Source organism: Aotus nancymaae, unplaced genomic scaffold (genome assembly GCF_030222135.1).
Source record: "Aotus nancymaae isolate 86718 unplaced genomic scaffold, 86718_ANA_hifiasm-v0.15.2.pri h1tg000032l_0, whole genome shotgun sequence".
In the NCBI taxonomy this organism is placed as follows: domain Eukaryota; kingdom Metazoa; phylum Chordata; class Mammalia; order Primates; family Aotidae; genus Aotus; species Aotus nancymaae.
The window spans coordinates 22,938,068-22,964,899 of record NW_026988445.1 but is presented as its reverse complement, the minus strand read 5'-3'; positions in this window follow the sequence as shown (position 1 = coordinate 22,964,899).

Here is a 26,832-nt window from a genome sequence, read left to right as displayed (position 1 = left end):
AATCGCGAACCGCGCGGAGGCCGACACCGCTTTGGCAACCGGCCGGGACACAGTGGCCTTGGCCTGGAGGTCAGTGCTCTGCCGGACACGTGCGCAGGTCAGGCAGTGGTGAGGCAGCGCCCCCACGTAGCGCTTGGAGGCAGAGCATCTGGGGAAGCCCTCCTCCATGCCCTGCAGGAGACACGCCATGGCCCCCCAGAAGTATTTGGGTGGGAGGATAAACAGAGACCCAGAGAACAGAGACCCAGATTAATTCATTTAGGGGAAAACAGCTACAAAACATGGGTTTTTAACTATTACTAACCCATTAGGTTATTCTTGTTAAAAAGTTAGATTCAACTTAAAACTGAGGTATCCATCCACTACTGTATTTTATCTTTCTAAAACTACAATGTCAGTTTTTTTAAAAACAGACTTTCAGAAAGTAAATTAACATTTGAAAATTTCTCAGAAACCAGCTCTGTGACCTTAGACAGCAACATTTCAAAATAGCTTCCATCTTATCTTTAAAATGATGAGATTAAACTCCATGATTCCAAATTTACTTCCAGCTCAGAAATATAATATTTACTTCTAGGGTGCATAATATGCTTTTCTTTATAACTTATGTTAGAATATCATAATTTCATTAAAAGTGGTCTAGATGACAGGAAAGAGAGTTCCACTCACTCTGGCTTATGCTAAGGGTGCGCATTTCTGGGAAATAAAAGAATCGTATGAGCGGCTATGAACATAAGCTAAATACAGCCAAGCCCCAAAGAGAAAAAAGCCAAATCTGCTTCCTGCCTCTCTCTCATGGGCCAGAAGGGCCCCTGACACCTTCTGCTCTTGTGAGCACATCTGTCCCATTCTCCCCTTCTCCAGCAGCCAGCTCTCCCTTTTAACACATACCAGGACTCCTGTTTTCTCATGGCCCCAGTTTGCAGGTGACCCATAGGTACCACCTGGGCCCTGAGTCTGTGTAATGAAGTAAGCTCAGTTCCCATAGCCAATCCCCTCTCAATTTCCCAATTCCAAAATCCAGGGAGAGAAATACAATTGATGTAGCTCACCTTTGGAGTCAGGTTTCAGAGTGTAGATCATTAGCAGCTTGTGATTGGTTGTCCTTGGATGGAGGTAACCACCTCTGGTCCAATCAGGTGGGAGGGTAAGGTCATGTACTATAAAACATGGCCACTTAATTGTGGGTGGGGCAGATTCTGTTAGCAAGTGTTAACATTAGACTGTATACACCAGTGCTGCTGAATAAGAGTCACCAGCCATGTGTAGAATTTGGATTTGTATTAACTGAAATAAAGTTTTAAAATCAGTTCCTGTTTACACTCACCACATTCCCTCCTCAGCAGCTATATGTGTGGCTAGTAGCTACTACATTAATAAATGTTCTCATCACCGGAAAAAGTTCTGTTGGACAGCACTGACCTCTAAACGATAGAGCTATCTAGGGGTGTTATGAATGTAGATGATGTGAACAGAGATTGCTTTTACCATCTTCTTTTCTATCTTGATGTCACAACTTAGATTCTTAGAGCCCTTGGAGAAGTATAACACAGGCAAAGCAGATGCAGTTTTTCTCATGTACTAGATGCTAAGGGAGGATCCTACGGCAGCCGTGGGGACGTTCTATCAGCTATCACTTTCTCAAATAGGAAGCGGCTATTTCCTGGTCTGTGGTCTGGGTCACTGGTTCTAGATCAGCAAGATCTACAGAGACATAATGAGAAAAGTTAGCATATACATTTTTTTTTTTGAATTAATGTGTTCCTTTCACATAAGGCACAAATAGCGTTAAAGCTGTGGGATGTGGTACCTGTTCAAACAGGGGTTCCATTGTCTCCTTCATTAAGGTGACTCTCAAAAAGTAGTCTCTTGAAACAAGACAGTAATATGCACTGGAGGCACAGTACTCAGTCACGGCAGAATAAGGAAAGCAATAAATAGGTCAGGGCCCTGTTGCCTCTACTGTCTTTGCTCTTACTTTTGACCAAAGCATAACCAGGGTACCGTTTACTGAGTCCTAGTGGTGGTACGAGGTGATGGTGAGATTCCTCACTAACTGGTTCCCACGGAGTGACTGTGCTCTGTCACCTGCTGCTTCATCCTCAGGCCTGCCTTGGCTCCTGCCTATTTACCAGCCTGACTCTCCAGCCTCATGTGTTTTCCAGGAACCCCTGCACACAGAGAAGACAGTTTCCGCTCAGAGAGAAGAACTAAATATTCACATGAGCCTGACCTGCTAGGGGCTATCACTACACTATTTAAAGAGAACCTGATAGAACTGCATCCGATTTAGGCAGGACAGAGAAAGAGGGCAGAAGGGAGAGAGAAAGAGAGAGAGGGAGGAGGAGGAAGTAGTGAGAAGAGAGACGCATTACAGTGACTTCATTTGTACTCAGATTCCCCAGTGTCAGAAGTGGCACCTAGCACTTCCGGGTTATGTCAGCCAGTAAATTGCCTTTTGCTCGAAGGAATCTGAGTTAGGTTTCACTTGAGGCCAAAGGAATCTTCGTTTTCTCCACATCCCGAAGCCAGCTAATGACAGCCAGGAAAATGAACTCATAATTCAATTTCTGCTAAGTTATAAATTACTCATGACTTAGTATTTCCAACTTCAAGACTAATTCAGGTTTTGGAAAGCACTCTGAAGACTTGAAGCCATCTTTCTAGAATGCTCTGTCTGTACCATATTGAAAGCTGTTTCTCCTTCTCTTTCTCTTTCAATAGAGATTTTTAGAGCAGTGTGAGGTTTACAAAAAAGGTGAGCAGAAAGCACAGCGTTTCCCTATACTCCTCCTCCTCTCCCTGTTCTCCAGTTTCCCATAGTATCCACATCTTGCATTGCTATGATACATGTGTTCAAATTGGACCTTTTTTTTTTTTTGAGACAAAATCTTGCTTTGCTACCAGCCTGGAGTGCAGTGGCGCGATCTCGGCTCACTGCAACCTCTGCCTCCCAGGTTCAAGTGATTCTCCTGCCTCAGCCTCTGGAGTAGCTGGGACTACAGGCGTACGTCACCACACCCGGCTAATTTTTTTTCGTAGAGACGGGGTTTCATCATGTTGGCCAGGATGGTCTTGATCTCTTGACCTCATGATCCATCCACCTCAGCCTCCCAAAGTGCTGGGATGACAGGTGTGAGCCACCGAGCCCAGAGAACCATTATTGATATATTTTTATTAACCAAAGTTCATGGTTTACATTGGGGTTTGCTCTTTGTGTTGCAATTTCTATGGGTTTTGACAGATGAATATTGTCATCTATCCATTACAACACCACACAGAAAAGTTGTTGTGCCCTAAAAATTGCTTGTCCTCTGCTTTTTCATCTCCTCCTCCCACACACTGCTAATCCCTGACAACCACTGATCTTTTTGACTGTCTCTATCTATAGTTTTGCCTTTTCTAGAATGGCATATGTTAGAATCATACAGTATAGAGCCTTTTCAGATTGGCTTCTTTCACTTAGTAATATGCATTTAAGATTCCTTCATGTCTTTTCATGGTTTGATTACTCATTTCTTTGAACTGCTGAATAAGGTTCCATTCCCTGGATGAACCACAGTCTGTTTATCTATTCACCTACGGAAGGACATCTTGCTTGTTTCAATATGATGCAATTATGCATAAAGCTATAGATTGGACGACGTCTTTCTGTTATGCCCGGTATGCCCTTCCTGCCCTATTTTGACAGCTGCTTTTCATTTTTCAAGAGCCCCTCCGATGTCCATTTGCCTAAGGAAGCTGCCTCAGCTCCTCTGGCAGGTGTTCATCATACCGTGCCCTCTTCCTTTCCTGTAAGGGCACTCTTTATCTGTTCTGTAATGGCATTATCACACGTGGTTTCTTTGTCTGTTCCCCACCAGAGTGAATTCTTCCAGAATGTCTTACTCTCTAGTGAGTTACTTAACCTCCCTTTGTCTCAGTTTTCTTGTCTGTCAAATGAAGGTAATTTTCATTTATTGTGAGAATTAAAGAAGTATATTTATATACACCTCATCTAGCATAAGTGTATATATTCTAAATATACATGTATACTTAGGATAGTAGCTGGCACACAGTATACACTATATAAATATTATTCTTTTTATTGCTATTAATATTAATCTTTGTACCCGTAGCGACTAGCATGTAGATACCACTTAATAAATACATTTTGAACCAATAGTTTCCTTCTGGATGTTGGCTGATACTTGACCAGATGAGATTTATAATTTAAAATCATAATAACTATGCCAGAATATCAATATCTATTATTGTAGGGATTCTTCTCACATTATTACTTAGTGATTTTAATGAAACCTGTAGACTTTGGGTTAAGCTGCTTCTGTCAGGAGAGCATGACGGAGCTAATGAGGCCTGGAAGAGAGAAAGAACTGGGACATTTGCCACTTTCAGACCCACAAGCTTTACAGATCCAGAAGCTTCGCTTCCATTTCCTCTGTCTTGATTCATTTCTGTAGAATTGACACAAACTCAAATAAAACAAACTCCAAAGGCTCTAGTGAGTAAACTAGAATGGGAACTCTAATTTCCCATGAAATCTGTAACTGGCAATGGCAGGATAAATGTACCTGCCCAGTACATTTATCTTCTATTTGTAGGAAAACTAGGTATAATAATCCTACCTCTATCTGTGGGCTTAACCCATTTCCTAGTTGGAGGAAGAGGAAGTAACGCTCGCTGCCCGAGCAGTATTCCCAAGGCAAATGGGAAATGCATACAAATTTGTATACAACCTGTGCCATTTGTGTAAGGCTTCTAGAAAACACGAGAGCTTCCTTTACATTCTCCCCTTTCAGCAAGAAATCATGACAGCTGAGTTCTTGTCCTGTCTGCACCCAAGTCTCAAAGTGAAACATGGACATATTTCTGAGTTCAACTAATCTAACCACTTCGCATTTTTGGTTGGTAAAATGGAGACACCTACTTCTTTTTTTAATTTATTTTTTCTTTATTCCAAAAAAAAAGACACATGTGCACAACGTGCAGGTTTGTTACATAGGTATACGTGTGCCATAGTGGTTTGCTGCACCTGTTGACCCATCCTCTAAGTTCCCTTCCCTCACCCCCAACCCCCCAGCAGCCCCTGGTGTGTGTTTTCCCTTCTGTGTCCATGTGTGGAGTCACCTACTTCTAAAGGTCATTGTGTATTAAATGAGGAAGCCATTCAAAGCACTGGAAGACAGAGAGAACCTGTCATAACTTCACTGCCCACATCATTTGCAGGGACAGGAAAGGCCCAGGATGCAAATTCAGCACTTCCTGCTGAGATCAACTCCCAAATCCAGCTGGATTTCCTAACGTGCTATAAGGTTTAGGCATAACCAGCTTTGCAAAAGTTGAGTCAAAGATTAAAATTTTTTGAAAATCGAATTCCTTTGGGCAACAACAGTACTCGGGATTTAATTACTTTATCAATGAACTTTGATCTCACCGTTTTGTGACAGTGTTTCCACCACCCCCACCCACAGTTCTGCAGACTTTGCCTAATTATCTTATCTTGCTAAGTCATTAAATATGCATTTGTTAAAGCCACTTTCCTCCTCCTCTCTCCCTACCCCAAGAGATTTTATCCTAATTACTGATTTAGTTTTTTCATTAGATGATGATGAGTTTGTGAATCTTTTGTTTTGCTAACATATCTATGCAGCTGGGTGGCCCTGGGAATTCTTCTGTGCCTGGATAACCTGCTGTGACTGCTTCCATTTTCCTTCCAAAGGATAAAGTTAGGGGTAGTAAGAGAGGTCCAAGCTATCCAGTTGGTTTAATTGAGCAATTACTGAAATGGTTAAATAATTGGTGTCATAGCCTAGATTCCGCTGAGAGCAGAGACTGGAACAAAGACTTCTGATCAGGTAGTCTGCACGTCAGTAGTCAGTACGTAATGCAAATGTTTGCATGTCATCCAGGGAGTGGAGTGAGGGACAAGCGGGAGGGAAACGGGAGGAGAGAGAAACAGAGGTACTGCAAGGCCACGTTGCCAGGGCAACCAGTGCTCCAGTAGACGGGGGCTCCATCTTACGGCTCTTTCTCTTTCTTCCCCCACAACCCAACTTTACTGAGGTATAGCTGACTCAAAAAAGCATATATATATATATATATATATATATATATATAGTGTACAAAGTGACGATTTGATACAGATACACATTGTGAAATGATTACCACAATCAGGCTAATAAACACATCTGTTACCTCACATAGCCAGCTACCTCAAGATCTCTCTTAGCAAATTTCAAGCATACGGTACAATGTTGTGAACTACAGACATGTTAAACTAAATGTGGCCTGAGGCTACCTTCATATTTTGAGTGTCTACATAACAAACTGCAACCTAACTTAGTACCTGCATGACTCTGTTCTCACATTGCCATAAAGAACTACCCATGACTGGGTAATTTTTGAAGAAAAGAGGTTTAAGTGTTACACAGTTCCGCAGGCTATACAGGGCGCATGGCTGGGAGGCCTCCGGAAACTTAAAATCATGGCCGGAGGCGAAGGGTAAGTGAGCACATCTTCACGTGCTGGAGTGGGAGGAAGAGAGAGAGGAAGGGGAAATGCTTGCTACATGCTTTCAAACAACTAGATCTCGCGAGAACTCACCGTCACGAGAACAGCAAGGGGAAGACTGCCTCCATGATCCAATGACCTCCCCCGGCTCCCTGCCCCAGCATTAAGGATTAAAATTTAACATGAGATTTGTGTTAAACTTTAACACAGCCGAACCGTATCGGAACCTAAACTCGCTGAAAGCCTCACTTAGGAGTAAACTCTTGTACCGAGTAACTGAGTCTCAGCCACCCACAGCAGCTGAGCTTAGTCAGTGGATCACAGGCAGCTAACCAATGTGACTGTGGGGAAATAAGGCAAGCGCTGGGCGCTAGGCCGGAACCAATAGAGCTGTCTCTGGACCTCACTTCCGTTTTCTCTCCAGAAATGCTGCGTGCCCAGAAAGCTGAGTAACCTGTTCTGGTCCTGAGGGTTGTCCTTTGTTCAATTAAACTCTGTTAATTTAATGTGTTTAAGGTTTTTTTGTTTTGTTTTGTTTTAGACTGAGTCTTGCTGTCGCCGAGGCTGGAGTGCAGTGGCGCCATCTCAGCTCACTGCAACCTCTGCCTCAGCCTCCCGAGTAGCTGGGAGGCTGAGGTACCAAGCCCGGCTAATTTTTGTATTTTTAGTAGAGGCAGGGCTTCACCATGTTGGCCTCGAACTCCTGACCCCAGGTGATCTGACTGCCTCGGTCTCCCAAAGTGCTGGGATTACAGGCATGAGCCACCACTGCGCCCGGCCTTAAAGTTTTTTGATTTTTTTTTTTTTTTTTTAACAGTTATCCTGTATTTTAGATGACCAGAGTCATTCATCTTGTTAACTGAAAGTGTGTGCCCTTTGACCAACATCTCCCATGCCATTTTCTGAGAAGCCTTTCTACATGCTCTGAACCATCCTTCCGGGGGAAGATAAGGGCAGAATTTATTCATTGCCTCTGGTCCCCCATCCATCAAGCATGGCTGCATAGGATATAACTTTTCAGATTGCAAGTGTCTATGCTCCAAGGAGGTCACCTCAGGCATCTCACACTGCACCATCAGAGAAGCCCAGGGCATAAAACAAGAGCTACATGGCATAGGCCAGGCAAGCTGGTAGATGCTTGCATAGACATACAGTCATGTGCTGCATAACAACTGCTTCGGTCAACAACGGACTGCATGTATGATGGTGGACCCATAAGATTTTCATGGAGCTCAAAACTTCCTATAGCTTAGAGACATCTTGATGATCCTGATCCTGTTTAGGCCTAGGCTAATGTGTGTGTGTCTTAGTTTTTAACAAAAAAAGTTTAACATATAAAAACTTTAAAAAATAGTGTGAAAGTGGATCATGTGAATCGGGTCATTCTTGTCATACCCAACTATATCACAGTGGAGGGACCAGAAGGAAAAGCCACTCAGGGTACATAACGTTGCTTTAGAATGATGTTATTCTCTGCAAGGAACTGCCTGTTGTAACGCAAAACGGGTTTCATCTACAGGTGCTGAGATAACTTGCTGCAGCTGTAGGACTAATTTCGCCCACTGCCAATGCCCATCCATCGGAGCTTGCCAAAACCTTAGTAATACCAGTGAACTTTCTCTCGGAACCACAGAAAACATCCCTCTTTTGTTCTTTATAAAACCCCCAACCTTCTCTTTGTTCTTTGAACATAGTGAAGATCACCCAAGCTGAGGATATGGCTTGAACTGCATTTTTTTTTTTTTTAAAGAGACAGGGTCTCACTCCATTGCTCAGGTGGGAGTGCAGCAGTGAGATAGATGATGGCTCATTGCAGCCTCAAACTCCTGGGCTCAGCCGATCCTCCTACCTCAGCCTCCTGAATAGTAGGACTACAGGCCCATGCCACCATGCCTGGCTAAATTTTTATTTTTATATTTGTAGAGATAGGTCTTGCTGTGTTGCCCGGGCTGGTCTTCAGCTTCTGGCCTCAAGCAATCCTCCCACCTGAGCCTCCCAAAGCACTGAGATTACAGGATCGGCCACCGTGCCCAGCTCCTGAAGTGCAACTCCTTCTTCCAAAATAAAAATTTAAATTTAGAGATTCATCTCTACATTTTTATTTTGATGTTAGCAATAGAAAAAAGCTTATGGAATAAGGACATAAAGAAATAAAATATTTTTATACAGGTATACAATGTGTGTTTTAAGCTAAGTGTTATTACAAAAGAGTCAAAAGCTGAAAATTTCAAGTTTATAAGGTAAAAATGTTTCAGTGAGCTAAGTTTAAGAAAAATATTGTTCAGAAATTTAGTTTAGCCTAAGTATACAGTTGTCAACAAATGTGACTCTGAAAAAGCCAGTCCTTCAAGATGTATCCCAAGTGGTTAACTGAGCCTAAATTTAAAATACAGCCAACTGGCCATCTGTTGACTAAAGGGTCACACAGGTACTGAGTTCCCTGAAAACCTGCTCCTTTGTATTATCGGGACTGTCAGAGTTAACCTAAACCAACCAATCAGAGCTCACCTACCCTGGCCAATCAGGGCTCAGCTATATCACCCAATTAGGAGTCAGCTGTATTGACCAATCAAAATTAAGCAAGTTTCAAGTCTTCATTGCCTACGTGGATCTGCTTGGAAACCCCAGGTGGGAACTTTTGTTATAAAACCAGGGCTTTTTTTTTTTCCTCTGAAACACCGCTTCGTTTTACTCTGAAGGCTGCAAACTCTTCAAGTGGAATAGTTTCTTTTCTCCATGTATTTTTCAGGGAACTTTAGTTCGCCTTTGTTTACAAAGTCTGCAGTGGTGTAGAGTAACATCCCAGGCCTTCAGATTCACTCAGCACTCACTCACCGACTCACCCAGAGCAACTTCCAGTCCTGCAAGCTCCACGCATGGTAAGTGCCCTAGACAAACGTACTGAAGTGTACTGTTTTCTATTTTATGCACTGTGTGTGTGTTTTACTATACCTTTTCTATGTTAAGATACACAAATATTTACCATTGTGTTACAGTTGCCTACAGCGTTTGGTGCGGTAACATGCAGCACGGGTTTGTAGCCTAGGAGCTCAGTGGCTGTACCATCTAGCCTAGGTGTGCTGTAAGCTACAACATCTAGGTTTGTTTGCACAGTTGTGAAATCACATAAGGACACATTTCCCAGAACGTATCCCCATTATTAAGAAATATATGACTGCACAGGGATTAGAACAGGGCACTGGAAATAGAATCCACATAGATACCCTCAGCCCTTTTTATTTTTTATTATTTCACAAGTGGCACAACCCTTCCTTAGGTCCTCTATCTGATCTATTCATTTCCAACTGAACTTTAAAAAGATAACGTGATTCCCACACTGTTTAATGGTACTCTGGGTGTTATCCGTTATTTCAAAGAACATTGTAAAATTTTCCAAAATCATTTGAACCTGCTTTCTAAGGTATGTGGAACACATTTGAACCATTAAGAGGAGTCATCAGCTGGGGAGGAACGTGTGTCTCATTAAGGCTAACAGTGATGTCCCCCTCATAAAGCATTAGAGAAGTTTGCTTAAACCACAATACTCATCTTGCCACTTCCATGGAAGCAAATGACTGTCTGAAACTTCAGTCATTGACTGCAAATGCCCTTAAGAGTAGGAAGCTGGGTGATTTCAAATCCTGGGTGATGGAGGTAGTGAAGGAATGCTTTCTACAAAATAGAATGTTGGCCGGGCATGGTGGCTCACACCTGTAATCTTAGCACTTTGGGAGGCCAAAGCAGGCAAACCACTTGAGGTCAGGAGTTCGAGACCAGCCTGGCCAACGTGGTGAAACCCCGTCTCTACTAAAAATAGAAAAATTACCTGGGCGTGATGGCTCCCAGCTACTTGGGAGGCTAAGGCAAGATAATCACTTGAACCCGGGGGGCGGAGGTTTCAGTGAACTGAGATCGCGCCACTGCACTCCAGCCTGGGTGACACAGAAAGACTCTATTGCAGACAAACAAAAAACTCAGAATGTATTTGGGAAAATAATTTCCTTCGGCAACGCAGGAAATTATTGCTAGCTTCTGAAGTGTCTTGAATGTGATTCAGTGGAGCATTTTCAAATCTTTTCAGTGTAACAAAAGTCATTTAGAGTCTAAATTTAAAAGTGAAAAGTCCTAGAGGGCAGGCAGTTGATTTATATACTTACCACATTGTGGCTAATCATGTACTTGAAAAGCAAGAGAAAATTACACTAAGTAAGACAGGCAAATATGTAAAGGCCAGGGTGTCTTCAGAAATCAATTACTTAACTCTAGTTAAAAAGCATGCTGATGGTAACACACAGAAGGTTCATATTCAGATGTAGAGAAAACACAACCTTCACCATCTAAGCTAACGAAAGAGTCCTGTGTATTGCCCCGAGGCAAAACAATCCTCTAACCTGGAAGAAAGGGGAGCTAGTAACCTAATAAGCTATAGGCACGTGGATTGTAGTTCATCAGCTGTGATTTCTCTATCTCTGATGATGTTTTTAGGAAGAGCGCAAGATACTAGGACAGTGTCGTGGGATATTAGCTTCAAAAGATTCAGTCTAAAGCCATTTTAAAAGTTCAAATGTATTGCAATTTCTGGGGGAGAATAAGCTTTATTGTATCTCTCTATGCTGTTTCTAATACAAGACAAGGAAAACTGGGTTGAAGTTGATATTCCAGATAACGCTGTGTGGTGTTGGTGGGGGTGCAAGCAAGAGGCTTGAGGGTTATTCACTGAGAGGATGTGTCAGTGAAGCAGGTGATATGCATTGAAGACACAATGTTGGAGGTAAGACAAAAATTAGGAACATTTGTGAGACAATCCTCTTCAGCTAGTACAGGAAGCAAAGACAGAAGGTAAAGTGTCGATAGAGGAGAGCCAAGGTCAAAGTGTTAAGAAACATTGGCAATTCAGAAAGTGTGCTTTAGAGGCTGGAAGCAATATATTGACAAGTAGGTTATGCTGAAGGGACGTTTGTATGAATGAGGGATTTAACTGTGAGCTGTGGATATATTTGGCTGCAACTCAATAAAAATGATTATGGATAAGAAAAGACATGATTTTATTCCCTTATCCAATCATGACTCAAGTTTAACATTCATAGTTCTGGAGTTAAAGGTGTGGCAAAAACTTTAGAATGAGCCTGACAGAAACAAGAAAGGTAAGATGCAGGGAGCGAAGGTACTTTGAGTTGCATCAAAAGAGAAAAGCAGCCTGCTAACATCTTGATTGATTGAGACAGAGTCTTGCTCTGTTGCTAGGCTGGAGTGCAGTGGCGCAATCTCAGCTCACTGCAGTTCACCTGCCTCAGCCTCCAGAGTAACTGGAATTACAGGTGCCTGCCGCCACGCCCACCTAATTTTTTTGTATTTTTTAGTGGTGATGGGGTTTCACCACGTTGGCCAGGCTGATCTTGAAAGCCTGACTTCAAGTGATCCACCCGCCTCTGCCTCCGCCTCCCAAAATGCTGGGATTACAGGCGTGAGCCACTGCCCACGTCTTTAAACTGTGATCCATTTCCCTCTTTACAGTCTCATAAGGGGGATTTTAAAAATAATTGCTCCATAATTGATTTCGGTACATTAGGTGGAAGATGTGCAAATAATATGGAAGAGAAATTCCAGTTAAGGAACAAAAGAGAAGCTTTCCAGTAAGCAAGTAAAATGGTAAATGAATAGAAAAGACTATAAACTTTATGTGCCACAGGAAAGTGTCATCTCACGCACAATTTATTACAAGCCCATTGTGAAGATAGCTAGAATGTAATCTCAAACCCTAACCACAATTGGATTTTGCAATATTTTAAAATACTAAAACAACTAAAAGCACCAAGGAGAATCAATGTATTTGATTTGCCATGTGTTTGAAACATGGATAGAGACTACTAAAAAGTATGACAAAGACTAATATTTACCAAGCATTGTTCACGTACATACTAATATTGGTAGCTTTGTCATTTAATTCTCGTGACAATGCAATGAGGTAAGATAATACCATTCTACAGAGGTGGAAACTGAGATTTAAATGGTTTAGGAAATGTGCCGTATTCTGTTCACCCCTTTGTCCAAAGTACCCAGCCTGTTGTCCAATAAAAAGGTATTTAGTAATTCTCTGTTAGATGAATGAATGAATGAATGAAGTAGTGATACCTAGAATCACACCTGGAATGTCTAATGCCAAATCTTTGTGGTCTATCTAACTTCAAGATAGGTTTTAAAAATTAGAGGAAATATACTTTAATGAAGTAGCTGCAAACCCCCAAACTTATGAATAAATGAAACTCCAAGGTAGTCAACATTCAGTTGGTCATCACGGTGCTGATTTTTATTTTTTGGGGGTAAAAGGGTAGGGAAGAAAATTGTGCGTACAGGAGATGAGTGAGGGAAGCCACTTCAGAAAAGTTTTAAAACATAGCTGAGAAACAAAATCAGAGTTGTACAACTTGGCTGATGTGTGCTGTATTCACCAAGGCAAGAAAATATCCTGTCCCATGTCCATTAACGCATCTCCTTCAAGGAAGCAGTCAAGTCGTCTCAATGTGGTACGACATGGTCCTCTAATAACGGGAGCAGAGAATGCTGATAAAAATCAGAGGTTTTATCATAGCAGCCTCATGAGTGCTCCACTGCCTCTCCCTGCGGTGTCTCTCCTGCTGTCTCTCCCTGCTGTCTCCTCTGTAGTGATCCCCAGAGAGATTTCTAGCCTGAACCAACCCCTACCCCGTGCTAATGCATGCTGTGTATCTTTAGCTCTGTTGAATTGCTTTTCCCTGGCTGATAATGTCTTTTCCTGTGGTGTTAATTAGGTTGCCAAGCTCCACTACCAACACTGAAACAGCTTCAGTAGAATGCAGAGTTCTAAGAGAACCCTGCCCAGTTTATGTGGTTGTGTCTTTATAAGGAAAAGCCCCAAGATACTTAGGAGTTGATCCCCCAGCCTCATGCAGATCAAACCAAGGCCATTCCAATGGGTAGTGCCTTGCAAGAGAGGAAAAGACCAGTCAACCAGAAAACATTTTTGTAAGACAGAACTTGAAATTCTACTCACGTCACAAACTCAAATGGCAAGACGTTTGTTTCTTTAACATTTATTGAACATCTATAACTTACTGAAAATTATTTTAAGCATTGCCTGATAGAAGCAGAATAAAGCAGTAACACTGACCTTCAGGAGTTCACCTTCTCATAAAAAAGGTTTGCTTAAAAAGAACTTTCTGGCTGGGTACAGTGGCTCATACCTATAATCCCAGCACTTTGGGAGGCCAAGGCGGGCAGATCACCTGAGGTCAGGAATTCGTGACCAGCCTGGCCAACATGCTGAAACCCCATCTCTACTAAAAATATAAAAATTAGTCGGATGCGGTGGTGCACACCTGTAATCCCAGCTACTTGGGAGACTGAGGCAGGAGAATAGTTTGAACCCAGAAGGCAGAGGTTGCAGTGGGCCAAGATCATGCCACTGCATTCCAGCCTGGCCAATGGAACAAGACTCCATCTTAAAAACTGTCATTAAAGTAATATTTAAAAATCCATGCAAAGTACAGTAGAGAGGGAATTTGTTGGTGAAATGGTAGCTAACAGTCCTGATCATCCCAGGGAAAGCAAAAATACTAAAAATATAAAAAGCAACTTTGGTTTAAATAACCATTTTTATTACAGTCTAACATACATAAAAATGTGCAAACAATTGCATAGTCAGATTATCACAAATGAACACACCTGTATAGTAACCACTCAAATCAACAAATGTAACCCTACTGGCATTTCAAAAGCCAGCCTGTGCCCCATCTAATCACAAAGCCCTCCTTCCACCAAGTTGACTTCATAGGTAATCATTTTGCCTGTTGGGAATCCCATAGTATTTCTTTTCTTACATCTGACTTCTTTCACTCCACTGTGATACTCAGCCATATTGTTGTATGTGCGGTCATTTGGTTTTTATCGGTGTATAGCATTCTATTGTGTGAATACAGCACATGAAAAGAGTCTATGTGTCTACTCAATTGTAGGATGTTTTCCTGCAGTATTTAGCTATTATCGATAACACACCTGTGAAAGTTATTACATGTATCTTTTGTTGTACCTGTATACACTTGGGTATATCTACCTAATAGTGGAATTTCTGGATCACACGGCATCTAAAGGATCACCTATGGTAGACACTACTACCCAGAACTATCAACTTACTAAAAACCCATGATGCCTTGGCAAGAAAGAGTTTGAAGCTAAAGAAGTATTCTCTTCCCCTTCCTCTCTTTCTTCCTTCCTCCCTCCCTCTCCTCTTCAATAATTCAACCTAAAAACCATTAGGTGGGTGTCTAGGTGAGGAGGAGGAGGCAGTGGTAGCGGCCCAGTGTAGGATGTAGGAATCCCAGAAGAGTAAGGAGGGCATCACCCACTAGGGGAGTGAGAGTGAAGGTGTGGGCAACCCAGCGAGGGCTGCTGAGGGAGGAGAGGGCTGTCCGTGCCGGAAGCCAGTGGTGGCCATCATAACTGGCTGTGGAGTGGCTCCTTAGGGGACAGCAACCCAGTGCAGGTGAGGGGTCAGAGACTAAAGTGAGGAATGTATTCAAATAGAGGATGGTGTGGCCACTGGAGATTGATTTCACAGAAGGATTATTGGCTCAAAAAGTAAATCTGAGGTTAAAAGGGATCCAGGTTTCTAGCTATTGGAGAAGGGAGTTACCGGATGAGAAAGTGGAGAAACTAGAATGAACCCTGTGGTGTGAGATTGGAGTCGGAGGGGTTAGTGTGAATCCATGGTTTTTAATACAGAGATACATATGAATAGAACTGTGCATTTTATTCTTGAGCTTTGTCTGCTATGAATGAACATCAGTTTACTTCTTTCTTCTCCGTTTGGATGCCTTCGATTTCTTTCTTTTGCCTAATTTTCCTGGCTAGGATATCTAGTATCAAGTTGAATAGAAGTAGATAGAGCAGACATTTTTGTTTTCTTCTTACAGTTAGGGGGAAAGCATTCAGTCTTTCACCATTAAGTGTGGTGTTAGTTGAGGGATATTTGTAAGATACTATTATCAGATTAAAGAAGTTCTTCTTTGTTTCTTATTTGTTGAGTTTTTATTACCAAAGAGTATTGGATTTTGTTGACCTTTTTAGACATGTGTGATATTGCAAAATGTACATTTGGTCTTCAGAAATCCCATTTTTTGTTTCCCCAGCATACAACTCATAAAACCCTTAGAATCATCAAAGTGATGACTTTTTGTATGCTAATGATTGACTGTTGGCTGGTAGCCCCTGGGTAGCTCTAAGTGGACTGGTCACTGGAAAGATGAAGGCATGAGTAGAACATTGGGACTTTTAGCCCCACTGGCCAACCTCCAGAAAGAGAGAGCTAAAAGTTAAATTGATCACCAATGGCCAATGATCTGATCAATTATGCCTATGTAATGAAGCCTCTGTAAAAGCCTAAAAGGACAGAGTTTGGAGGAGCTTCAAGAAAGCTGAATTTTTGGAGCTTCCTGGAGGGTGGAGTGCCCAAGGAGGTCAGGAAAGCGCCACAACCCTTCCCCCGTACCTTGCCCTGTGCATCCCTTCATCTCTATCCTTTCTAATATCCTTTGTAATGAGCCAATACATTTAAGAGTTTCTTCGAGTTCCATGAGCCACTTAGCAAATTAATCAAAACTGAAGAGGGAGCTCTGGGAACCCCAACTTGAAGCTGATTGATGAGAAGTTCTGTAGACCCAGACTTGGAAGTGGCATCTGTAGAAGGGAACAGTTTTGGGAGCTGAGCCCTCAACCTGTGGGATCTCACACTGTTTCCACATAGATAATGTCAGAATTGAATTGGAGGACCCCCAGCGGCTATCTGCTGCAGAATTGATCGCTTGTTTGTTCGTAAGGAGCAACCCCACGCATTTGGTCACACAAGTCTTCTGTGTTGATCTGCTGTTTTGCATAGAATAGGAAAAAGCACTTTGTGTTCTTTTTCACAACAGTCTGTTGAGATGATCATGTTTGGGTGTATGGGTGTGCCATTCATTTTTTAAATAAAGTCCCCATTTTCAGTCTTTTTTTCTGTATTTTATTTGGGGTAGTTTCATTGCTATTTCTTCAAGTTCACTAGTCTCGTCTTACGCAGTCTAAACTTCTGTTAATTCTCTCTTATGTGTTTGTCATCTCAGATACTCCATTGCTGTATTATCGTGCCTCTACTAGTGTTAGTTTCTGTTGCTATCATAACAGAGCAGGACTGTGCTCCTTTTTGGAGGCTCTGGGGATAAATGCACTTCCAATTCATTCCGGATGTCGACAGAATTTTAGTTCCATGAAACTTCAGAGGTTTCTGTTTCCTTGCTGGCTGTTGGCCAGGGTCATTCTCAGCTTCCAGAGGCCACCCTGTTCCCTTCCTCCATCTCTAAAGCCAACAATGGCTCCAGTTCCCTTTTATGCTTTGACTCTGTAACACCTGCTGTGACTCTTTTTTTTTTCTACATTTAGCCTAAGAAAGTTCTTGTAGGGGCTTCCTTTCCTGGCCTCAGGTGGTTTCCCTAGGTGCTTCTGGGGACCAGTACTCAGCTGAATACTAGAGGGGGACACTTGGCCCATCCATCACAAGGGTTTCTCTCTTTCTCCATTTTTCCTCCTGATTCTTTCCCCCATAGAACTCTAACCACCCTGGCTTCCCCAGGCTCCCAGCATTGTTTCTTTAACTTAAGGTCTTATTGCTGTTGTAGTTGTTTCAAGTAAGAGAAAGTATCCAGCATGAATAATTTATATTAACTTCAAATCAAGATATTAAAAGTTTACATTCTTATGGAGAATTTGGTGATATCAAAGAATATGTCTTTGAACATCAGTTTGAGGAAGCAGTGATCTATATGAAGAAATCCAGAATCTTTACTGCAGGTCTGATACGGGTTGAATTGTGTCCTTCTAACAGAAATATGTTGGTGCCCTAGCCCCCAGTACATACCTCAGAATGTGGCTTTTTTTTTTTTTTTTTTTTTTGGGGATGAGGTCTTCACAGAAGTAATTAAGTTAAAATGAGGTTATTATGGTGGGTCCTCATCCAGTATAACTGGTGGCCTATGATAAAGGGGAAACATGAACACAGGGATGGACATACATGGGAAGAATGAGAATACCACATGGAGATGTCTGCAGAGATCTACACCCAAGGAATGCCAAAAACTGCCAGCGAACCACCAAAAGAAAGGAAAGAGGCATGGAACAGATGCCCCCTCACAGCCTCAGGAAGAACCAAACTACCAGCACCTTGATTTCAGACGCCTAGCCTCCAGAACTGTGAAACAATAAAGGAACTGTGAAACCACAGATTAATGGTAGTTACAGAACATAACATGAATAAACTGGACAGAAAATAACATGAATAAACTGGACATTCACATGTTTCTAAATCAATGAACTATAAAGATAACAGTTTTCCAAAATTTATTGATAATTTTAACAAAAATATTAACAGGGCCACAATGGAATTCTTTTGAAAGAAATTAACAAAATGATTTAAAGTGTTATCTAAAAAGAAGAGCATTAGAAAAGTCAAGAGATTTTTGGTGGGAGGATGATTGATGGAGAATTTGATGTATTATATACTAAAACACATTGTGAACTTTTAGTTACTTAAAGGCATGGTCCTAATGTATCTGTTCAAACACATCTTTATTGCAAATAATAAAAACTCACTTCAAACTAGCTTAAGCTATCATGAAAATGCCTGTTTTTTAAATGTCGAGTCCGACCGGCAGACTCAACCAAGCGATAGATGAAAAATGTATGCTGACACAGGCTTGCCAGTCAGCGTGGTCAGGGACCTCTGCTGGAGTTAGCAGCAGCCACGAGAAGTTGGTGATCTTTGCATTTATTCAGTACAGATTAAATGACAAAGGTCTCAAGTAAACACCTTTAGAGGGTAATTAACATTGCCAACCCCCCCAATAGAGAGTAGTCATGTGCCTGTAAATGATCAAAGTTTGGTCTTAGGACCACTTGAGTGTAAACAAGCTATTTAGACAAACTCCTCTAGATTCCTTTATATCTACTTCTAGCTATTAGCTCAAGGTAAGAGGATTAGGCTGCCTTCATCTACAACCTCTTCAGAGGCTTTTGCAAAACCTTCTGGTCTTCCAAGAAAGTTTGCGTTTTCTCTAGTTTCTCCCACCATTCTGACCGATCTCCTACATTTTAAAACTGTTATTTTAGGTTCAGGGGGTACATGTGAAGGTTTGTTAAATAGTTAAACTCAAGTCATAGGGGTTTGTAGTACAGATTATTTTGTCGCCCAGGTATGAAAACTAGTACTCAGTAGTTATCTTTTCTGCCCTTCTCCTCCCACCCTCAAGTAAACCCCAGGGTCTGCTGTTTCCTTCTTTGTGTTCATGAGTTCTTACCATTTAGCTCCCATTTATAAGTGAGAACATGTGGTATTTGGGTTTCTCTTCTTGCATTAGTTTGCTGAGGATAATAGCCTCCAGTTCTATCTATGTTTCTGCAAAAACATGATCTCATTCTTATGGCTGCATAGTATTCCATGGTGTATATGTACCACATTTTCTTTATCCAGTCTACCACTGATGGGCATTTAGGTTAACTCCCTGTCTTTACCATTGTGAACAGTGTGACAATGAACATTCACATGTATATGTCTTTATGGTAGAACAGTTTATATTCCTCTGGGTATATAATTTATATTCCTCTGGGTATATATCAAGTAATGGCATTGCTGAGTCAAATGGTAGTTCTGCTTTTATCTCTTTGAGGAATCACCATACAGCTTTCCACAATGGTTGAACTAATTTACACTCTCACCAACAGTGCATAAGTGTTCCTTTTTCTCTGTAACTTTGCCAGCATCTATTATTTTTTCACTTTAAAAGAAATGTTTCTTATTATACCTTAAGTTCTGGGATACATGTGCAGAATGTTCAGTTTTGTTACATAGTTATACACATGCCATGGTGGTTTGCTTCATCCATCACCCCATCATCTACATTAGGTATTTCTCCTAATGTTATCCCTCCCCTAGCCCCCCAGCCACTGACAGGCCCCAGTGTGTGATATTCCCCTCTCTGTGTCCACGTGTTCTCATTGTCCAACACCCACTTAGCAGTGAAAACGTGGTGTTTGGTTTTCTGTTCTTGTGTCAGTTTGCTGAGAATGATGGTTTCCAGCTTCATCCATGTCCCTGCAAAGGACATGAACTTGCCTTTTTTTTATGGCTGCAATAGTATGCCATGGTGTATATGTGCCACGTTTTCTTTATCCCATCTATTATTAATGGGCATTTGGGTTGGTTCCAAGTCTTTGCTATTGTGAACAGTGCTGCAGTAAACATATGTGTGCATGTGTCTTTATAATAGAATGATTTATAATCTTTGGGTATATATCCAGTAATGGGATTGCTGGGTCAAATGGTATTTCTAGTTCTAGATCCTTGAGGAATTGCCACATTGTCTTCCACAATGGTTGAACTAATTTACACTCCCACCAACAATGTAAAAGCGTTCCTATTTATTTCTCTACATCCTCTCCAGCATCTACTGTCTCCTGACTGTTCAATGATCACCTTTCTAACTGACTTGAGATGGTATTTCATTGTGGTTTTGATTTGCATTTCTCTAATGACCAGTGATGATGAGCTTTTCTTCTTATGTTTCTTGGCTGCATAAATGTCTTGTTTTGAGAAGTGTCTGTTCATACCCTTTGCTCACTTTTTGATGGGGCTGTTATTTTCTTGTAAATTTGTTTAAGTTCTTTGTAGATCATGGATATTAGCCCTTTGTCAGGTGGGTAGATTGCAAAAATTTTTTCCCATTCTGTAGGTTGCCTGTTCACTCTAATGATAGTTTCTTTTACTGTGCAGAAGCTTTATAGTTTACTTAGATCCCATTTGTCTATTTTTGCTTTTGTTGCCATTGCTTTTAGTGTTTTAATCATGAAGTCCTTGCCCATGCCTATGTCCTGAATGGCATTACCTAGGTTTTCTTCTAGAGTGTTTATGGTTTTAGGTCTTACGTTTAAATCTTTAATCTGCTTAGAGTTAATTTTTGTATAAGGTGTAAGGAAGGGATCCAGTTTCAGCTTTCTGCATATGGCTAGCCAATTTTCCCAACACCATTTATTAAACGGAAGCCTTTCCCCATTGCCTGGTTTTGTCAGAGATCAGATGGTTGTAGAAGTGAGGCATTATTTCTGAGGCCTCTGTTCTATTCCATTAGTCTATATCTCTGTTTTAGGACCAGTACCATGCTGTTTTGATTACTGTAGCCTTGTAGTATAGTTTGAAGTCAGGCAGTGTGATGCCTCCAGATTTGTTCTTTTTGCTTAGGATTGTCTTGGCTATACAGGCTCTCTTTTGGTTCCACATGAAATTTAAGGTAGTTTTTTCCAATTCTGTGAAGAAAGTCAATGATAGCTTGATGGGGTTAGCCGTGAATCTATAAATTACTTTGGGCAGTATGGCCATTTTCATGATATTGATTCTTCCTAACCATAAGTATGAATGTTTTTGCATTTGTTTGTGAGCCTGCTTTGGCTCACCCTCTTCGGGCTGCACCCACTATCCATCCAGTCCCAATGAGATAAACTAGGTACCTCAGTTGGAAATGTGGAGATCAACCGCCTTCTGCATTGATCTCACTGGGAGCTGTGCACCAGAGCTGTTCCTGTTTGGCCATCTTGCCAGCAATCTATTTTTTTTTTTACTTTATTATTAAAATGGCCATTGTGACTGGTGTGAGATTGTATCTCATTGTAGTCTTGATGTGCATTTCTATATTCAGTGATGTTGAGCTTTTTAAATATTCTTATTGGCTACATGTATGTCTGTTTTTGGAAAGTGTCTTCATGTCCCTGCCCACTTTTTAATGAGGTTTATTGTTTCACCCTTCTAAATATAAGTTCTTTATAGATGTTGGATATTAGACCTTTTTTAGATGCATAGTTTGCAAAATTTTTCTCCCATTCTGTAGGTTGTCTGTTCACTCTATTTATAATTTTCTTTGCTGTGCAGAAGCTCTCAAGATCCCATTTGTCAATTTTTGCTTTTGTTGTCATTGCTTTTAGTGTCTTTGTCATGAACTCTGTCTGTTCCTATGTCCAGAATAGCATTGCCTAAGTTGTCTTCCAGGGTTTTTCTAGTTTTAGGTTTTACATTTAAATCTTTAATCTATTTTGAGTTAATTTTTGTATGTGGCGCAAAGAAGGGGTCAGTTTCAATCTTCTGCATATAGCTAGCCAGTTATTTCAGCACCATTTATTGAATAGGGAATCCTTCCCCTCTTGCTTGTTTTTGTCAGTTTGTTGAAGATTGGATAGGTGTAAGTGTACAGCCTTATTTCTGGATTCTTTACTCTGTTCCACTGGAGTACATGTCTGTTTCTGTACCAGTATCATGCTTTTGGTTACTATAGCCCTGTTTGTATAGTTAGAAGTTAGGTAGCATGATGCCACCAGCTTTTTTTTCTTTTTCTTTTCTTTTTGAGACAGACTCTCACTTTGTTGCCTAGGCTGGAGTGCAATGGTGCAATCACAGCTCACTGCAATTTCTGTCTCCTGGGTTCAAGCGATTCTCCTGCCTCAGCTTCCTGAGCAGCTGGAATAATAGGTGCTTGCCACCACACCCGGATAATTTTTTTGTGTTTTTAGTAGAGATGGGGTTTTGCCATGCTGACCAGGCTGGTCTCAAACTCCTGACCTCAGGTGGTCCACCTGCCTTGGCCTCCCAAAGTGCTGGGATTACAGGCATGAGCCACCACGCCTAGCTGCTTTTCTCTTTTTGCTTAAAATTACCTTGGCTATTTGAACAATTTTATTTTCTTCCATATGAATTTTAAAATATTTTTTCTAGTTCTGTGAAAAATGTCATTGGGAGTTTAATAGGAATAGCATTTAATCTATAAATTGCTTTGGGCAATATGGCCATTTTAGCAAAATTAATTCTTCTTATCCATGAACATGGGATATTTTTCTCTTTGTTTGTGTCATCTCTTAGTCTTTAAGCAGTGGGATTTTTTGTTTGTTTGTTTGTTTTTGAGATGGAGTCTTGCTAAGTCACCTAGGCTTGAGTGCAGTGGCATGATCTTGGCTCATTGCAACTTCTGCCTCCCAGGTTCAAACCATTCTCCTGACTCAGCATCTTTAGCTAGAACAAAAATGCACACCACCATGCTTGGCTAATTTTTGTATTTTTAGTAAAGATGAGGTTTCACCATGTTGACCAGGCTGGTCTTAAACTTTTGACCTCAGGTTTTCTGCCCACCTTGGCCTCCCAAAGTGCTGGGATTATAGGCATGAGCCACTGTGCCTGGCTTAAGCAGTGTTTTGTAGGTATTCTTGTAGAGATCTTTCACCCTGCCCTTGGTTAGCTATATTCCTAAGTATTTTATGTTTGGGTGTGTGTATGGCAATTGTGAATGGGATTTAATTCTTGATTTGGCTCTCTATTTGACTGTTGTTGGTATATAGATATGTTATTAATTTTTAACATTGATTTTGTATCCTGAGACATTGCTAAAGTTGTTTATGACATTAAGGAGCCTGTGGGCTGAGACTATGAGTTTTCTAGATATAGAATCATGTCATTTGCAAACAAGGATAGTTTGACTTCCTCTCTTCTATTTGGGTGCCCTTTGTTTCTTTCTCTTGCCTGATTGCCCTGGCCAGGACTTCTATTACTATGTTTAATAGGAGGGGTGAGAGAGGGCATCCTTGTCTTGTGCTGGCTTTCAAGGGGAATGTTTCCAGCTTTTGTCTATTCAGTATGATTTTGGCTGTGAGTTTGTCATAGGTGGATCTCATTATTTTGAGGTATGCTCCTTCAGCACCTAGCTTATTGAGATATTTTAACATGAAGAGGTGTTGATTTTATTGAAAGTCTCTTATGCGCCTGTTTAGATAATTAGTGATTTGTCTTTAGTTCTGTTTATGTGATGAATTGCATTTATTGATTTGTGTATGTTGAACTAACCTTGCATCCCAGGTATAAAGCCTACTTGATTGTGTTAGATAAGCTTTTTGATGTGCTGCTGGATTCAGTTTGCCAATATTTTGTTGACAAATTTTGCATTGATGTTCATCAAGGATATTGGCCTGAAGTTTTCTTTGTTGTGTCTCGGCCAGGTTTTGGTATCACAATGATACTGGTCTCATAAAATGATTTAGAGATAAGTCCCTTCTCCTCAATTCTTTGGAATAGTTTCAACAGGAATTGTACCAGCTCTTCTTTGTACATCTGGAAGTATTCAGCTATGAATCTCTCTGGTCCTGGGCTTTGGTTGGTAGGCTATTCATTACTGGCTCAATTTCAGAGCTTGCTATTGGTCTGTTCAGGGATTTCATTTCTTTCTGGTTGAGTCTTGGGAGGGTGTGTGTGTCCAGATATTTATACATTTCTTCTTGATTTTCTAGTATTTGTATAGAGGTGTTCATAATATTCTCTGATGGTTATTTGTGTTTCTGTGGGGTTAGTGGTAATATCCTCCCTGTTGTTTCTGATTGTGTTTATTTGAATCTTCTCTCCTTTCTTCTTTATTAGTCTAGCTAGTGGTCTATTTTACTTTTTCAGAAAACCAGCTCCTAGATTTGTTGATCTGAATGTGTGTGCGTTTGTGTGTGTGTGTGTGTGTGTGTGTGTGTGTGTCCCTATGTCCTTCAATCCAGCTCTGATTTTGATTATTTCTTGTCTTCTGTGAACTTTGGAATTTGTTTTCTCTTGGTTCTCTAGTTCTTTTAGTTGTGATGTTAGGTTGTTAACTTGATCTTTCTAACCTGTTGATGTGAACATTTAGTTCTATCAATTTTCCTCTTAACACTGCCTTAGCTGTGTCCCAGAAATTCTGGGACGTTTTATCTTTGTTCTTATTGGTTTCAAAAAATTTCTTGATTTCTGTCTTAATTTCATTATTTATCCAAAAGTCATTCAAGAGCAGGTTATTCAATTTCCATGTGATTATATGGTTTTGAGTGAGTTTTTTAGTCTTGATTTCTAATTTGATTGTGCTGTGGTCTGAGAGATTGTTATTATTTCAATTCTTTTGCATTTGCTGAGGAGTGTTTTACTTCTGGTTATGTGATTCATTTTTAGAGTATGTGCCATGTGGTGATGAGAAGAATGTATATTCTTTTTTGTTTTAGGGTAGAGAGTTCTGTAGATGTCTATCAGGTTCATTTGATCCAATGCTGAGTTCAGTACCTGAATGTCTTTGTTAACTTTCTGTTTTGATTATCAACTATTGACAGTGGGGTGTTAAAGCCTCCCACAACTATTATGTAGGAGTCTAAGTCTCTTTGTAGGTCTCAACTTGCTTTATGAATCTGGGTGCTCCTGTGTTGGGTACATACATATTTAGGATAGTTAGATCTTCTTGTTGAATTGAACGCTTTACCATTATGTAATTCCTTGGTCTTTTTTTATCTTGGTTGGTTTAAAGTCCATTTTGTCTGAAACTAGAATTGAAACCCTGCTTTTTTCTGTTTTCATTTGCTTGGTAGATTTTTCTCCATCCCTTTATTTTAAGCCTATGTGTGTCACTGTGTATGAGATGGGTCTATTGAAGACAGAATGCCAATGGCTCTTGGTTCTTTATTCAGCTTGCCATGATGTGTCTTTTAATTAGGGTGTTTCGCCCATTTACATTTAAGGCATTGATATGTGTAGATTTGATCATGTCTTCGTGATGTTAGCTGGTTAATTTGCAGACTTGTTTAAGTGGTTGTTTTATAGTGCCACTGGTCTGTGTACTTCAGTGTGTTTTTGTGGTGGCTGGTAATGGTCTTTCCCATATTTAGTGCTTCCTTCAGGGGCTCTTGTAAGGCAGGCCTGGTGATAACAAATTTCCTCAGCATTTATTTGTCTGAAAAAGATCTTCTTCACTTAGTTTGAATAGATATGAATTTCTGGGTTGCAATTTCTTTCCTTTAAGAATGTTGAGCCATGGTGGCTCATGCCTGTAATCCCAGCACTTTGGGAGGTCGAGGAGAGCAGATCACAAGGTCAAGAGATTGAGACCATCCTGGTCAACATGGTGAAACCCCATCTCTACTAAAAAATACAAAAATTAGCTGGGTGTGGTGGCATACACCTGTAGTCCCAGCTACTCGGGATGCTGAGGCAGGAGAATCACTGGAACCTGGGAGGTGGAGAATGCAGTGAGCCGAGATCACACCACTGCACTCCAATCTGGCAACAGAGTGAGACTCTGACAAAAGAAAATGTTGAATATTGGCCCCCAGTCTCTTCTGGCTTATAGGGTTTCTGCTAAGCATTCCACTATTAGTCTGATGGGCTTCCTTTCATTGGTGACCTAACATTTCTCTCTAGCTTCCTTTAACATTTTTTTCACTTCTGCCTTGGAGAATCTGAAGATTATGTGTCTTGGGGATGATCTTCCTGTGAAATATCTTACTGGGGTTCTCTGCGTTTCCTGAATTTGAACGTTGGCCTCTCCACCTAGGTTGGGGAAGTTCTCTTGCATGATACACTGAAATATGTTTTCCAAATTGGTTCCATTATCCCCATCTCTTTCAGCAACACATAGTTGCCAGCAAGAGCCCCTCCACACCCCCAGCTGGGTTGCCTCCACCACTATAGTGAATGGCTAGAACCCGCTCGTGCCACGGCACCTGCTAGCGCTGTACCGCAGCGGCCGCTACAAGGATGGATCCCACTATTACCACACTATGAAACACTTTGGCTGACAACACCCTTCAGAGTAGTGATCAGAGGTCTAGGAGCCCCTTGGCACCCCCTAGTACAGCGGATTTCTAACTTCAAGGAGCCAAAGAACAATCTCGGGTCCCAATATATGTCCCCCAGAGTTAAGGTACAGCAGTGTAGTAGTTGGGAGCTGAGTGCTGGCACCCTAAAAATCTTCAAGACCCAGCACTTTGGGACGCCAAGGCGGGTGGATTACGAGGTCAAGAGATCGAGACCATCCTGGTCAACATGGTGAAACCCCATCTCTACTAAAAATACAAAAAATTAGCTGGGCACGGTGGCGCGTGCCTGTAATCCCAGCTACTCAGGAGGCTGAGGCAGGAGAATTGCCTGAACCCAGGAAGCGGAGGTTGCGGTGAGCCGAGATCGCGCCATTGCCCTCCAGCCTGGGTAACGAGAGCGAAACTCCGTCTCAAAAAAAAAAAAAAAAATCTTCAAGAAACGAAGCGCGTTTGCTGAATCCACCTTCTACTACAATCAAATCCTCAAGCTCATCAGATAGGATAAAAGAAAAAAACCCATCCAAAGGTCAGCAGCCTCAAAGATTGGAGGTAGATAAGCCCACAAAGATGAGAAAGAATCAGTACAAGAACCCTGACAATTCAGAAAGCCTTGAGTGCCTTTCTTCCAGACAACCA